Genomic DNA, 15,202 nt, shown 5'->3' with positions numbered 1-15,202 from the left:
AAAGGTAATGAACTTCTCTACTAGCATCAATGCAATGATCTAGGACAATTCTTCCGGACTTTGTGAGAAAATGCTGTGAGAGAAAGGACTGTGAGAGTAGAAACACAGAAGAAAAACATTTGCTTGATCACATGGTTCCTTAGGGATATGATTGGGGATGTAGACTCTAAATGATCACTCTATTACAAACATTAATAATATGGAAATAGGTCTTGATGAATGATACATGTAAAACCCTGTGGAATTGCTAGTTGGCTACAGGAAGGGTAGGGAGGAAGGGAGGGAAAAAACATGAATCATGTAACCAAGGGAAAATATTCTGAATTAATTAAATTGAAAAAAAATGTAATGGGGAATAAACAAAAACAACAACAAAAAAACAGGCTCTTTCAACCCCAAATCCTGTGCATTTCCTGATAATCCAGGCATTCAAAGCACTTTATAATTTAGCTTCCCTCCCAACTTCCCAACTTTCCCAGTCTTATTACATTTTACTCCCAGACTTATACTCTTAAGATCCAGTGAAGTTGGCCTCCTTAATGTTTCACGAACAAGACACTCCATCTCTCAGCTCTAGGCATTTTCTTTGGCTGTCTCACATGTCTGGAATGCTCTCCCTCCTAATCTCTGCTTGCTTCTGATTTACCTCATTTCCTTTAAGTTCCAATTAAAATCCCTTCTTTTACTGTAAGCCTGCCTCAACCCTTCTTAATTCTGGGGCTATCCCCTCTGATAATTACTTCCTATTTATCCTGTGTATATAGCTTGCTTTGAATATATTTGTTTTTATGTTGTCTCCCTCATTAGAATATAATCTCCTTGTGGGCAGGGACTGTCTTTTGTCTCTTTTTGTATCCCCAGTGCTTCACACAGTGCCTGGCACATAGTAGGTATTCAATAACTATTTGATTGATCTATTGAAAAAGTCTTCTGTTTAAACTGAAAAAAAATAAGGCCCTACTGGGTCTCATATTTGGGAAAGTTTCATTTGAGGAGGATTGGAAAGGGAAGGGCGTGAGATCCACCTGAATATCCTAGTTCCTGTTTCTTTGCTTGCCAAAAATTTTGATCCATCATGGATTATCTGTCAGTAGAATAAATTCAGCCAAGGGATCACCAAATGACTGATGAGTCCTTGGAAAGCAGAAGGAGAGTCCTAGGTTTAACCACTGAGTCTCAAAAGAGGGGAATTAAAACCATCCGTATGCTAGATGAAAAAGGAAAAAACTGAATTGCATAAAAAGGCATCATGGTCCAGATAAAGATGTAAGAGAGCCTTAACAAAACTCAGAGAATATTGTGGTCTTTTGTGTTTGCCCTTGGAATAAGCCAAGAAGTTTTGAGTCTGGCAATATGCACTGAAGGCAGAAACAACTCACCTGAATGTGGTTTCTCAGCAGCCACATAATATGACAAATAGCCTCATCAAATTTCTGTAGGAGGAGCCAGTGGTGGATACATTAAACAGAACAAATGATGTCAGAGAAGATGAAGTGGAAGAAAACTTGAGTCAGGTGGATTCTATAGTCAATTAATATGTCCAGGTCAAGAAGTTGAAGAACTCAGAACAGAAAGATAGCAAATCAGATTTTTGACCTGGATTAAGCCAATTTTTTTTTTATAGTTTTTTTTTTTTTTTATTTTAAACCCTTAACTTCTGTGTATTGACTTATAGGTGGAAGAGTGGTAAGGGTAGGCAATGGGGGTCAAGTGACTTGCCCAGGGTCACACAGCTGGGAAGTGTCTGAGGCCGGATTTGAACCTAGGACCTCCCGTCTCTAGGCCTGGCTCTCAATCCACTGAGCTACCCAGCTGCCCCTCTGGATTAAGCCAATTTGAGAATACTAAAGGTTTGCAAGTTTCTAACCTGAATTTTCCCTGAGATCTTGGAATTAACACATCACTCAATAACCTGAAAAAAGTAGTAGGTAGACCCAAGGAGATATAAAATAAGACCAAGCATAGCCTAACCATTCCCTCCAGAAGTGCATAAAACTTGTCCTAAACAGAAAGACTGAAGCTAGGCTTGAAGAGTGATTGAAAAGAAAAATAATTCCACCATAAGGAACTATTATGACAGAGGAGCTGAAGACACAAACTTAGAGAAAAATGAATGACTTCAATGACTTTGAGACAAAAATCTCAAAGAAAAAACTGCTTCAGTACAAATTCAAAAGTTCAAGTAGAATTCTTGGAAGAGACATATCAAGTCTTTTTAAGAGAACTAAAATGATTTTATAAATGAAATGAGAATGCTAGAGAAGATAATTAGGAAAGAAATGAGGGCATGAAGGAGAATATAGAAGAAAGGAGGTACAGAAAAAAAAGAATTGAAAGAGTATTAACGAAGTACAAAAGATATAAAAACTTGATTAACACTTTTTCTTGGTTTTTAATCATTTCCAGTCTTATCTAATTCTTTGTGACCCCATGTAGCTTTCTTGGCAAAGACAATGGAATGATTTGCCATTTCCTTCTCAAGTTCATTTTATAGATGAAGAAAAGCAAACCGGATTAAATGATTTGCTCAGGGTTACACAACTAGTAGGTATCTGAGGTTGGATTTGAATTCAGATCTTCCTGACTCCAGGTGCTCTATCCCCTGTGCAACCTAGCTGCTTGAAAATTAAAATGAATCAAATAAAAGTTAATAATTTCATGAACAAGGTTAAAAAAATTAAAGCACTGAGAAAACATTAGAAAGTATAATGTATCTCATATTAAAAACACCCGTTGTAATAAATAGGTCAAGAAAAGGAAAATTTTAAATCAATGGACTGGGGAAAAAATCACTGAACTGCTTAAAACCATGACCAAAAAGAAAGCCTATCAAGAAATCATAAAACTGTCTGTTAAGATTAAAAATAATAAAGACTGATATAATAATATAAATTAATAGTTTAATTAAAGCCATGGCCATACTGGTAAAATATATATAAGACCACGCCTATCTTTTATATTTACTGCCAGAGCCCATTCTTCCAGCCAGCGTTCTGGAAGATCAAGAGGCGTTACTTTCAGATTTCATCCCATTTAAACTGTCCTATGCGTGGGCGTCCCCACGCCCAAAGAACCAGAAACCGGAAACCTGTTGGACCACGGGAAATGTAGTTTGATAGCCCCCACATGTCCATAGAAAAAATATATATACTTTTAGATGGCATCTCCCAAATTCCAATTTTACATGTCTAGATCTTCTAAAACCACAGAGCAAATTGAAAGATTAATATGCTAACCATTTCCTGAAAGAAATATCAATGTAAAAATTTCCAGAAATATTATATACCTTAAATCCAGAGCTTTCAGGTAAAAGAAAAATACTACAAGCAATCAGAAAAAAGAATTCAATTACTAAGAGACTAATAGGAATGATCACACAAGACTTATCAGTCACCACTATAAAGAAAGGAGAGACTGGAATGATATTCCAGAAGGCACTGTGTGCTTAAAACCAAGAATAACTTATGCAGAGTAGCTCAGTATAATCTTATAGAGAAAAAATGTGTCTTCAATGAAACAAAAGACTTCCAAGCACTCCTGACTTAAACTACAGCTGTGTGGAAACTTTGAAATGCAAACATAGGAGTTGGAACATTAAAAGTCTTCTCATTCTGAAAGATGGCCCTATACCTGCAACATTCTCACCCTAGAATAACTCCTATAGCCAGTTTCTTCCAATTGGTTGGTTTTTTGGAACTTCCATTTTAAGTAAGTGCCCTTCCTCTCTCCCAAGATTTTCAACTGCTTTTAATATACAGTCTTGCTCCATTAGAAGGTAAGTTTCTTGAGTGCAAGAACTATATTTATTTTTTGCTTGTATTTTTATCCTTAGTGCTTAGCACAGTCCCTGGCATATTGAACTCAATGTTTATTAATGAAAAAAAAGGAAAGAGAAGGGGACTCTATGTGGACTCTGAACAGGAAAATATTCACAATAGTATATAGTGTAGGGGGAACCTCCTAGATTTGATGGATTCTCACCAAGAAGACATTAAAACCTAAAATCTGGAGCCTAAAGCCAGGCATTGAAATCACCATCACAAATTGTTAAACCAAGATTTTTTAAAATAGTGAAACATTCAATCACATTGCTCTTACAAAGAATAGTGTTAATTATAAAGTGAGAAAAAGGGTTCTATACTCTTATGGAAATTTTATAATGTTCCAAATATATTAGTACAATAATAATGTCTGTAATTTATAAATATGCATATTAGAAGGGTGTAAGTCCCCCAAATTTTTAGCTAGTAGTTAAGGGATCAAAAAATCTTAGTAATCACTTCTCTAGTTTTTATAGTATAATTAAGAGTATATGTGTAAAAGTCAGTATAGCATAATGGAAAAGGCAATGGACAAAAAGTACTAATACCTATGTATTTGGTGTAGCCCTATCACTAAATAATGCTGTGACTTTTGGCAAACCATTTAACTTCTTTGGGCCTCAGTTTCCTCATCTGTAAAATGATTGATTAGATCAGTGGTTCCCAAACTTTTTTGGCCTACCATCCCCTTTCCAGAAAAAATATTACTTAGTGCCCCCTGTCACATGCTATCACCGCCCCCTTATAGTTATTCACTGCCCCCAAATGCACCTGTGGCCATCACCGCCCTCCTGGATTGCTGCAGCACCCACCATGGGGTGGTGGCGCCCACTTTGGGAATCACTGGATTAGATGATCTTTAAAATCCCTTCCAATTCTCAAATTTGTGATTCTAAAACATACATTCACATCAATTAACAGTCCAGAGAAGTCTACAAGAGCTAAAAAATGCAAATAGCAGGTAACACAATACTGTTCAAAGAAGGTAAAAAATTAGTTAATACTATTGTTCACCATACCAAGCTACCTTGAAGCCTAAGAAAACAGGATACTAAGGAGACTCCTGATTCCATTAAGTCTTTTGAACTGGGATTTGGGATTCTATTTGGTTTTAGGGCATAATGATAATGATCTCTCTTTCAGTAAATCTTGAAAAACTCTATAGGGCCCTCTACAGTGGGCACTAGGGTTAGTTGATAAAGAACCTTCCTATGACTCACAAGAACAAGATGATTGAAAAGAATAAAATGGTGAAAAAGCATTTATTATTATGAAAAGTATTGTGCTGATCTCTGGTGATATAAATCCAAAAGTAAAGATAGTTTCTGTTCTCAAGAGGTTCACATTCAAATGGGGGAAGATGGCACATAGAGGACATTTAAGCTTCCTGTCAGTTGGAAAGGCCCCATGATGCTTAGGGTGCAGTAACAAAGCAAATGGTAATGCATCTTTCTTTATTGTCATCTCCACTGACAAAACCGTGCTGAACCCAAGGACTTTGGTGGCAACAGCTTTTCCCAATCCTTTAGCTATCATTATTGAAAAGGTAAGGGTTGCAGGACTCACAGAAATGGTTGCTTTATCATATCTTCACAGAAATTGCTTCCCAACATAATGGCTTTTGGGAGCTGGGTCAGAAGCAGAGGGGCAACTAGGTAGCAGTGGATAAAGCGCTGGGCCTGGAGTCAGATTTATCTTACTGAATTTAAATCTGACCTAAGATACTTCCTGGCTGTGTGACCCTGGGTAAACAAACTTCTTAATCCAATTTGCCTCAGTTCCTCATCTGTAAAAGGCACTCAAGAACAAAATGGCAAACCATTCCAGTATCTTTGCCAAGAAAACTCCAAATGAAGTCATGAAGACTAAAATGTGATTGAAATGACAGAAGCAAGACCAACGATCTAGGGGGTGCTGCCATTTCCAAGGTTTTTTGGCTTACCTGCCTGTTGATGGAAGTTGGCTAATTGCTGGTGTTGGTTTGCAAAAGGTTGAGTCCCTTTTTCCCACATTAATTGCTTAAAAATGGCAGCAGGAGCCAGGCTAGAAGCAGGGCAGGTAATCTCAGAGACAGTACTGTTAAGATTTAAATTCTCTAGAGACTTAATTTATATGCTATTTGTTGAATAATTTTCTTAAAAGAGAGTTAGAGAAAGAGAAGGCACCAGCAACATGTGACTGGCTTCTCCCTTCTCAAGCCTTCTTCCCTAGTTGCCATCTATGCAGAGCCAGCTGCACCACCACACTATGGCCAAGTGCTCTCTCTCTGTGGTTCCAAGGCAAAAGAGGCTTATTTCCTTTCCCCAAGGCTGCTTTACATGACTCATAATGTCACTTTTTTGAGTCTGATTTGGCAAAAACTTCAGTTTGAATCAGAGGCAGATCTTCCGGATGCAGAGTCACATGAGACAAGAGGGACATGTCTTTCCAGTGCGTACCACGGAGCCAGTAGGCCTCTGACTCCCCCCATTCCTCCCATCTTATGTAGTTTGTTGACAGATAAGCACCAGGCTTTGTTCTTAATTCAGTCAAAGGGTGAGGCTGAACAGCAACTTAATTCAGTCAGAGAATGGGCTATTTTCAAACAAAATATGTAATTTCCGCCTCTTAAACATTAAGACTGATTTTAAGAGTACCAAGAAAAAGCATACAGGTTAGTGTTAATTTTTCACACCACCATCTCTAAGGCTCTTGGGGGGTTCAGGATTCTAGACTATCTCCATCAGAGTCTGAGGAGAAGTGGTGGTTGAGTGATGGTAGTTTGACTTCCTTTGTCCATATTGCCTCCTGCTTCTCCCTCAGGATGGCTTGCTACTGCAGTTGGTGCAGTAGTTGGTGGGGATGGCTAGTTCCTTCTCCACAGGGATAGCTTCTCTGGATGATGGCTGCAGGACTAAGCTAGAAGCAGGACCCATGGTCGAGGGCAGTGATGGGCACACTATGGCCTGCAAGCCAGATGCAGCCCCCTGAAATGTTCTATCTGGCCACAGGACATTATTCCTAATCTGACAAATACAATAAAATGAAACTTCAAAAGAGTTGCCTTAGAAACAGACTGACAGATGAGCATTTCCTTTCCTTTGGCCCTCTCTTTAAAAAGTTTGCCCATCATTGGTCTAGGGGATGCTGCTAATCTTAAGGCTCTTGTTTCTACTTGCCAGTTGTTGGTATGATGAGTGTCTGTTATCTGGTTACATGGGTGTAACTTTTCATAGGTTTATGAAGACTTGTTCAAAGAAAACCATGTAAAACCAAACAATTAAAGGAATGCTTATCACTAGGGATCAATTAAATGATGTATAACCCTATAAGAATTAATCACAAAAGACCCAGCTGTTTTTATTGAATTAATCAACTGGGAAGGAAACTGGGTAACTCAGTGGATTAAGAGCCAGGCCTGGAGATGAGAGGAACTAGGTTCAAATCTGGCCAGACACTTCCTAGCTGTGCTACCCTGGGCAAGTCACTTAACCTTACCACTTTTCTGACTTGGAACCAATACATAGTACTTATTCTATGATATATGTATAGTATATATATGATTCTAAGTTGGAAGGTAAGGGTTTTTTTTAAAGTAAATTAAATGTGAATAAGTCTTAAATCAGCTTGAAACAATCACAGGAGCTTTAAGCCTAGATAAAGACAGATGATTCACATTGGAAATATATTATGATTGATTAAAGATCAAGTCACTCCTCCTAAGCTTACATATGAAAACAATAAGCTAGTTTGGAGCTACTGAGTCAAGAGGGAGAGGTCACCAATACAGGAGCTAAGGATTCCAGAAACCTGAGAAGGAATTTATATTGTAGGGAGGAAAGAGGATCTTCCTTTTTTCTGTCCTTTTCCCATTAACGATGTTACCATAGAAACTGAACTAGAAGAAGACAGAACATCCATCAGGGAGTAGAGACAGACATGTCAAAGGCAAGCAGAGGGCATCCTCAGAAAGACAACCTAGTATTCAGAGACAGAACTGACTAGATGAACTTCAAAAAGGCTTGGAGGTCCTATTGCTGTTGGTAGCAGTGACCCCTGGAGCTGGGAGTAACATCTCTGGGAAATAGTGACCGATGGCAACTTCTGCATCCAAAGCCAAGAGAAACACCAAGGATAAGCTAGACATACAGATGAAATGCAGCTTTAGTACAGTCCAAGTCTCAGCAGAGAGTTCAAGTTTTGGGGTTCTTCATGAGGACTCTTTTTTAGGTAGAAGAGGAGTCATAGTTACGTTGTGAGGAGGATTACTTAGTTATTAGTTAGGAGACCTAACAGGAAGGGCTGGAGAATTCCACATGGAATGGGGAAGCAGGAAGTGTGGCTTGCTCTCTCTCTGAGACGGACTCCATGGTGGTTGGGACAAGCTGTAATTGACCCTGGGAGACCTCAGAGCTAGTGGAGTTGTACCCTGATTCCCTGGGATCCTGGAGAGAGGTGAAGGTTGAAAGCAGAAGACACCAATCCTGCAAGTCAACACTGAGTAGGGAAGTAGCCTGTGAACTGGTGGACAGCTTGCAGATTCCTCTCCCTACCTGGCTACTTTGGATCATCAGTTCTGAAGGTGTTGGCTCCTGGCACCCTGAAAACATCCCTGGAATAGTTGTGAGATCCCAAGTTCAAGCCCTCTTCCTCAGGTCCTTAGCCAAGCTGTCAAAACCTGGCAGAAGCCAGGTTGGCTAAGGAACTTACCCCTTTTGCTTCCAGTCCTGGGTTCTTAGTCATAGTTTAACCTAATCCCCTTTCCAATCCCCTCATATTATAATTAAACTGATTCCCTGTGTGTTTTTAGTAATTGAAAGTCCTCATTGTGTGTATGTAATAATCTGAATTTATTCCAGGCTGGGTGGGACAGAGTGACAGTTGGTCAGGCTTAACTGCCATTTCAGTCAATGGTCATTCCCTTATAGTTAAATCTGGTTCCCTGGCTTGTAAAGTCTTTCCTATTGTCCCTTCCTGTCTTCTATCCACCCCACAGAGCCCACATTTAATATTTCAGTCACCTTCCCTGGTTTTCCCCATAATAGTTTGGCACTCCCAGCTGGCTGGGTACCAGGGGGGCAGGAAGTTCTCTCTTGGGCATACAGAGCTAGACTGGAAGTCAGGGGATTCTGAATATTCTGTGGAGGGGTACAGCCATTGACTGTGGGCTGAAAGTTCCTAGCCAGTGGTGAGCTACTCAGAACTGCTTACCTCCACCCCAGGTCATTGATAATATCTCTGTGTGAAGCCAATATATACTATTAAGGCTAGAATAGTCCCAGAGAAAGGGTTTTTCCCCAGTTTTTTTTTGCTTTCTGTTATTTGTGTTCTCCTGTTTAATTGTAAACTAATATTGTTATATTTGTGTTAGTTATTATTATTAGTTATTCATTGCGGCTAATAAAACCACTGTAATTTTGCATAACTGGTCATTTTTGGCAATGTTTGGGACAATGGTATTAGAAGATTGTATAGATTATTTGATCTTGGGGTTGTGGCAAGGGATATTATTCATTCCCTACCTGTGGTTTAAGATCATGCCCAGGTATTGTAGAGGTATGCTAGATTTTTTAATTAGCCCAACCTATTCTTAACATTACTGTTCTAGATGTTATATCACACATCCCCATTATTGTTTTAACTGGCTATATCATGTATAAATTAAGATGAATATTTTTTCGTGTTAATTACTGTTGTAAGATTGTGGTGACCTGGTGTTTTAGGGATTCGGAGACAAAACAGTTGTTAAGAATGATGCAGGTTAAAATTGATAATTTTGAACTTTATATACAAAATGGTGGTGCTTATGGTCGAACTCCTGGTCATGATACTGATAATGGCAATGTGGCTATACTTTCTAATGATGTAAACACTGGCAAAAGTATTAAATCTAAATTATCTAAGGCTGATTTAGAACAACAGGCACTGGATAAGGGTGACAGACTGGTTAATCTTTTTCCCCTATGCGACCTTCCAATTGTGAGAGATGATGGGATTTTTCATGTAAGGCAACACACTAGGTTTAGAACAGAGGATGTGGAGAATTTGAAGAGGAAAATCCCTAATTTCCATGATAATGCTGGCAAGTTTGTGAAAATCTTTAGGGCGTTTATTAAGGCACATGACCTGGACTTTGAGGACTGTTGGTATGTTTTAGGAGAGATCTTGTCCAACCATGATAGGAATAAGTTTGTAGAGGATATCAGAAATACTGAGGGGATGACACAATGGCTGGTAGCCTTGGAGGAGCTGGATCTCATTTCAGTTCCAATTTATAGGATGTTAAAACAGGCAAGAAAGTCACTGCTTAAAGAAATGGAAAAGAATTCAAGGTGCCCTAACTTGTGGTCCAAATTTGAAAAGATTAGGCAGACTGCTCAGGAGAGCCCAGCAACATTTTTGGACCATATCATTGAAGCATCTGAGATGTACCTAGGCATGAATGTACTAGAGGATACCACTGAGGAACACATTAAACACATATTTGTGCGGAATGCTGTTCCCCAGTTTAAGAAGTTTTTACTTACAACTACCTGGGTTGGGAACTTTTGAGCCTGGATGAACTGAAGCAGAAGGCCACATATATGTTTGCACAAGAGAAGGAAAGAGGGAATGACAAGAAGGATGCTGTGATTGAGAGCCTCAGGAAACAGCTTAGAGAGGCAAATACTAGGGCAAATGAGAAAGAGATCAGTGAAATTAAAGCAGTGGCAGCGTTAAGGGCAGCGGAGAAGAAAAATAGTGCCAATAATTATAAAGCTAATGGCAATGTAAACACAAGATATCAAAGACAGAAATCATGTTATATTTGTGGCCAAATTGGACATTTTGCCAGAGAATGTAGATTTAGGAGATCATATGGGCAGAGATACATTAATAATAATAATGGATTTAATCGGTTTAATAATAATTATGGATATAGGGGAAATAACTAGAATAATTAGTATTTAATCATGGAAATGGCCAGCAAAATGTGTCCCAATGCCAAAATGCATGCTGCCAAGGTGTTCAAGCTCCTAATTTGGCAACAATGCAGGATTACATAAAAGCTGGTGAGCAACCGAAATATAGTCACATTGTCCGTCCAGGGAAATGTTAATAATGGCAAATGAATGGAGGGACAGCTTCATTATGAAGATGTGCCTGAAATTCAGAAGTAATTAATCAAGGTAATGGGAATAAAGTGAATGTTGATGAAATTGTATGTGTTAAAGATAATGATAATGTAATTGTGAATAATGGAAATGGTGCACTTGGTGTTAATATTGATTTAATTGGTGATAATAAGAATTTAATTAATAATGGTGTTGAGTTGATGAGTGTTAATTTAAATGAAAGCAATGATAGTTTAGTCAATGTGAATGATAATTTGATGAGAATTAATGACAATTTGAAGGGTATAAATGTTAAATTATCTGAATTAACTATTGGTAATGGTGTAAATAATACTTTAACTAATGTTAATGGTAATTTACCCACTGGTAGTAGCAATTTAACTAGTGTTGGTAATAATTTGATTAAAATTGATGATGGTTTATATGGTGTTGATAATAATTTGATTAGTATTGTAAATAATTGTGAGAAAAAGAGAAGTAGTGTCGTAAATGGTGTTAGAAGTTCTAATGTGGAATTAAGAAGAAGAATAGAAATTGTGATTTGATTAAGGATAATTTGATTGTAAATAAGAACAATGATACCAGAATAGAGGTGAAAAGGACCAAAGGTGTAAAATCCTGGGAAAATTCTGTAATTCAAGATGATGTTAACTTGAATGGACAGGAAATAGCTGAGCTATGTCCTGATGTTACTGTTTTAGCTCCTGTGTTGGAAACTTTCCAACCTCCCAATAGTACTGAACCATATGTGTCTGTGACTATTGGAGATCAGATTTATGTCCTTCTTGTAGATATGGAAGCCAGTAAATCAGTTTTGCAAAGTTTTCCTGAGAGCTATAGAGCTGTTGAGCTTTTGGTACAATGGATGTTGTTGGTGCTACAGGTGTAACTCAGAAAATAGCTAAATTGCAACCAAAAATGGTAACCCTAGGACCCCTTTTGGTAGAACATGCATTTTTGTGTGTTCCAGAATGTCCAATTAATCTTTTGGAAAGGGATTTGTCGTGTAAATTACAGGCTACTATCCAATGTACTGAATCTGGTGATATTTCTTTATATCTACCAGAGAAATCTTTGAAGGCCTTTCCATTGCTTTTCTTAGATTCCAGCAGTATAGAGGATAACTTAGGTACTATCTATCCAATACCTGAGGATATATCTAAGGACTTGTGGTCAAGATCATCCATAGATGTTGGTTTGCTAAAATTGGCTACTCCAGTCAGGGTGAGGACAAAGGAAGGACCAGTTCCTTGTGTGCCTCAGTATCCCTTGACTAAGGAGGCAATAGATGGTATACGCCTGATTATTGAGTCCCTAATCCAACAGGGGATAATAATACCATGCTTTTCTGAGTACAATACACCAATTTTGCCTATAAAGAAGCCAAAGCCGGATGAAAATGGCCTACCTGTTTACCGATTTATTCAAGATCTAAGAGTTGTAAATGATTGTGTCATCAAAACACATCTAGTTGTTCCAAGCCCAGCTGCTATAATTTCTTCCATTCCAAGTCAGGGTGGATATTTCACCATGGTAGATTTATGTTCTGTGTTTTTCTCGATACCAATTCATGAGGATTCTCAAAAGATCTTTGCTTTCACTTGGGGGAAGACTTAGTGGATGTGGACTCGTTTCCCACAGGGATATACCAACTCACCTAGCCAGTTCTCTCAAATTCTAACTCGAGATCTAAAAACAATTAAATTTAAAGAGAGTAAACTGGTGCATTTTGTAGATGATATTCTTTCAGCATCCCCAAATGCAAAGGTGTGTCTTAGGGATAGCAAGATTCTTTTGACTGAATTGTATAAACGAGGACATAAAATCTCCAAGGCAAAATTACAATGGGTTTTACCTCGGGTGCAATATCTTGGATTTGTGTTGTCAGAGGGTTCCAGAAGTATTACACAAAAGAGAATAGCTAACATACAGAAATTGAGTTCACCTAAAACTAAAAAACAACTTAGGGCTATTCTTGGAACTACTGGTTTCTGTAGACAGTGGATTCCTGGATATAGTGAGATCACTAAGTGTTTATTTAACAGGTCTGACCAGGAATACAGAACCAGAACCTCTGAAACTAAAGTCTGAACATCCGCTTTGCCTTAGATAAGCTGAAAGAAGCCATTTTATCTGCATCTGCGTTAGGAATCCCAGACTATGAGAAACCTTTTCAGCTGTTTGTCAACGAAACAAAGGGTATAACTTCTGGTGTGTTGACACAGACTCTAGGACAAAGTTATCATCCAATTGGGTATTATAGCTGTCAATTAGATCTAATAGCTGCGAGGACAGTACCCTGTCTAAGGGGGGTAGCAGCAGCAGCTGTGTTAGTCCAGAAGTCAGCTGATCTAGTTTTGGGATGTCCTTTAATGGTCTATTGTTCACATCAGATAGAAGCACTAATGAGGAAGTTTCGTACTCAAGCATATTCAGACCAATGAATATCTAAGTATGAAATTATTCTCTTAGGTAGTGAGAACATCAAGTTGAAGAGATGTAGCATACTTAATCCAGCAATTCTTCTTCCTGATTTTCCAAAGAATGGTGAGCCATTGCATGAATGTGTTGAGGTAGTAGATCTTGTGGGTATGCCTAGGATGGATTTAAAAGACACTCCACTCAAAAATCCAAACTTGGTATTATTCACAGGTGGTTCATCGTATTTACGTAATGGAATCAGATGTACTGTTGCTTCAGTTGTCACAGAATTTGGCTCATTACCTAGTAATCTTAGTGCTCAGGGTGTGGAATTAGTGGCACTGAAGCAAGCTTGCCTTCTAGCTGAAGGTAAAAGTGTAAATATTAAATGGATTCTCAATATGCATTTTCTGTTTGCCATGCAACAGGAACGATCTGGAAACAATGAGGTTTTATTACTGCATCGGGAAAACTAATAACTCATGCAGGAATAATAACTTAGTTGTTGGAATCAATCCAAAAGCCAAAACAGCTGGCAGTAATTCATTGTTGGAGTCATACTTGTGGTAGAGATTCAGTCTCTAAAGGAAATCATAGAGCTGATATCACTGCGAAGTATGCAACCCAGAATGCTCCAATTTATGTGATGAATTTAACATCGATTGATTCTGATGATCTAGAGAAAGCTTATGTAGATTCAGATATCCAGAAATGGAAGGATAAATTTGGAGCTAGGAAAGAACATACGATGTGGATTACTGATACAGGAAGACAATTGTTACCAAAATATTTGTATACCTATTTGTGTCAAGCCCTCCACACAAAAGATCATTTTGGTACACAAGCTATTGTGGATTCCATCAAGAGACAATGGGTTGCTCCTGGAATAAGTACTGTTGCAAATAAGATCTGTAATAGTTTTTCAGTCTGCCAAACGTTCAATCAAAGTGCATTCAGAAAGAAAGGGTTGGGTGGTAGGCCTTTAGCATATTGTCCATTTGAGAGTTTACAGATTGGTTATATCTGTATGCCTAAAGCTGGAAGATACAAGTATTGTCTTGTGATAGTTGATAGACTAACTAAATGGCTTGAAGCTTTTCCATCAAATACCAACACGGCTAGTTTTGTGGTGAAAGTGTTACTCAAGGAAATTGTGCCTAGATTTGGTGTACCTTTAACCATAGATTCGGATAAGGGATCTCATTTCACTCAGGATATTCTTAGAAGAGTCTATGAGAATCTAGGAATAATATCTAAATATCATGTTCTTTATCACCCACAGAGTTCAGGTCAAGTGGAGCATATGAATAGGGAACTCAAGACTAAGGTTGGAAAACTCTGTGCCGAAACTCATCTCAAATGGCTAGATATTTTTCCCATAGCTTTGTTTTACCTATGTACGAGGCCAAGAGTGGAACTGCATATATCATCATATGAGATGCTCTTTGGACATGCTCAACTACAAGCAAAAACTTGTAAGGCTGTTTATGCATCACTCTTGGGAGGTGACTGCCAAATTGCTTCATATTTAAGTGCTTTACAGCAGAAGCTAAGAGAATTACAAGAAGTGGGAATATTAATTCAATCTGGTCCACTGGATTATTCTCTTAATAATTTTCAACCAGGTGATATGATCTATGTGAAAAATTTTGCCAAAACATTGGCAACATAACAAAATTGGGTAGGTCCTTATACAGTTGTATTAGTTTCACCATCTTCTGTGAAAGTTTTAGGTAGAGATTTGTGGTATCATTGTTCTCATATTAAATTAGCACATGGTATAGATAATGAAAATGTAGAGATTATTAATGAAGAAAGAAGAAGAAGAAGGAAAAGAAGAAGAAGAAAGAAGAAGAAGAAGAAGAA

The sequence above is a fragment of the Gracilinanus agilis genome, chromosome 2 (genome assembly GCF_016433145.1).
Source record: "Gracilinanus agilis isolate LMUSP501 chromosome 2, AgileGrace, whole genome shotgun sequence".
Classification (NCBI taxonomy): Eukaryota; Metazoa; Chordata; class Mammalia; order Didelphimorphia; family Didelphidae; genus Gracilinanus; species Gracilinanus agilis.
This window is presented reverse-complemented; position numbering follows the sequence as displayed.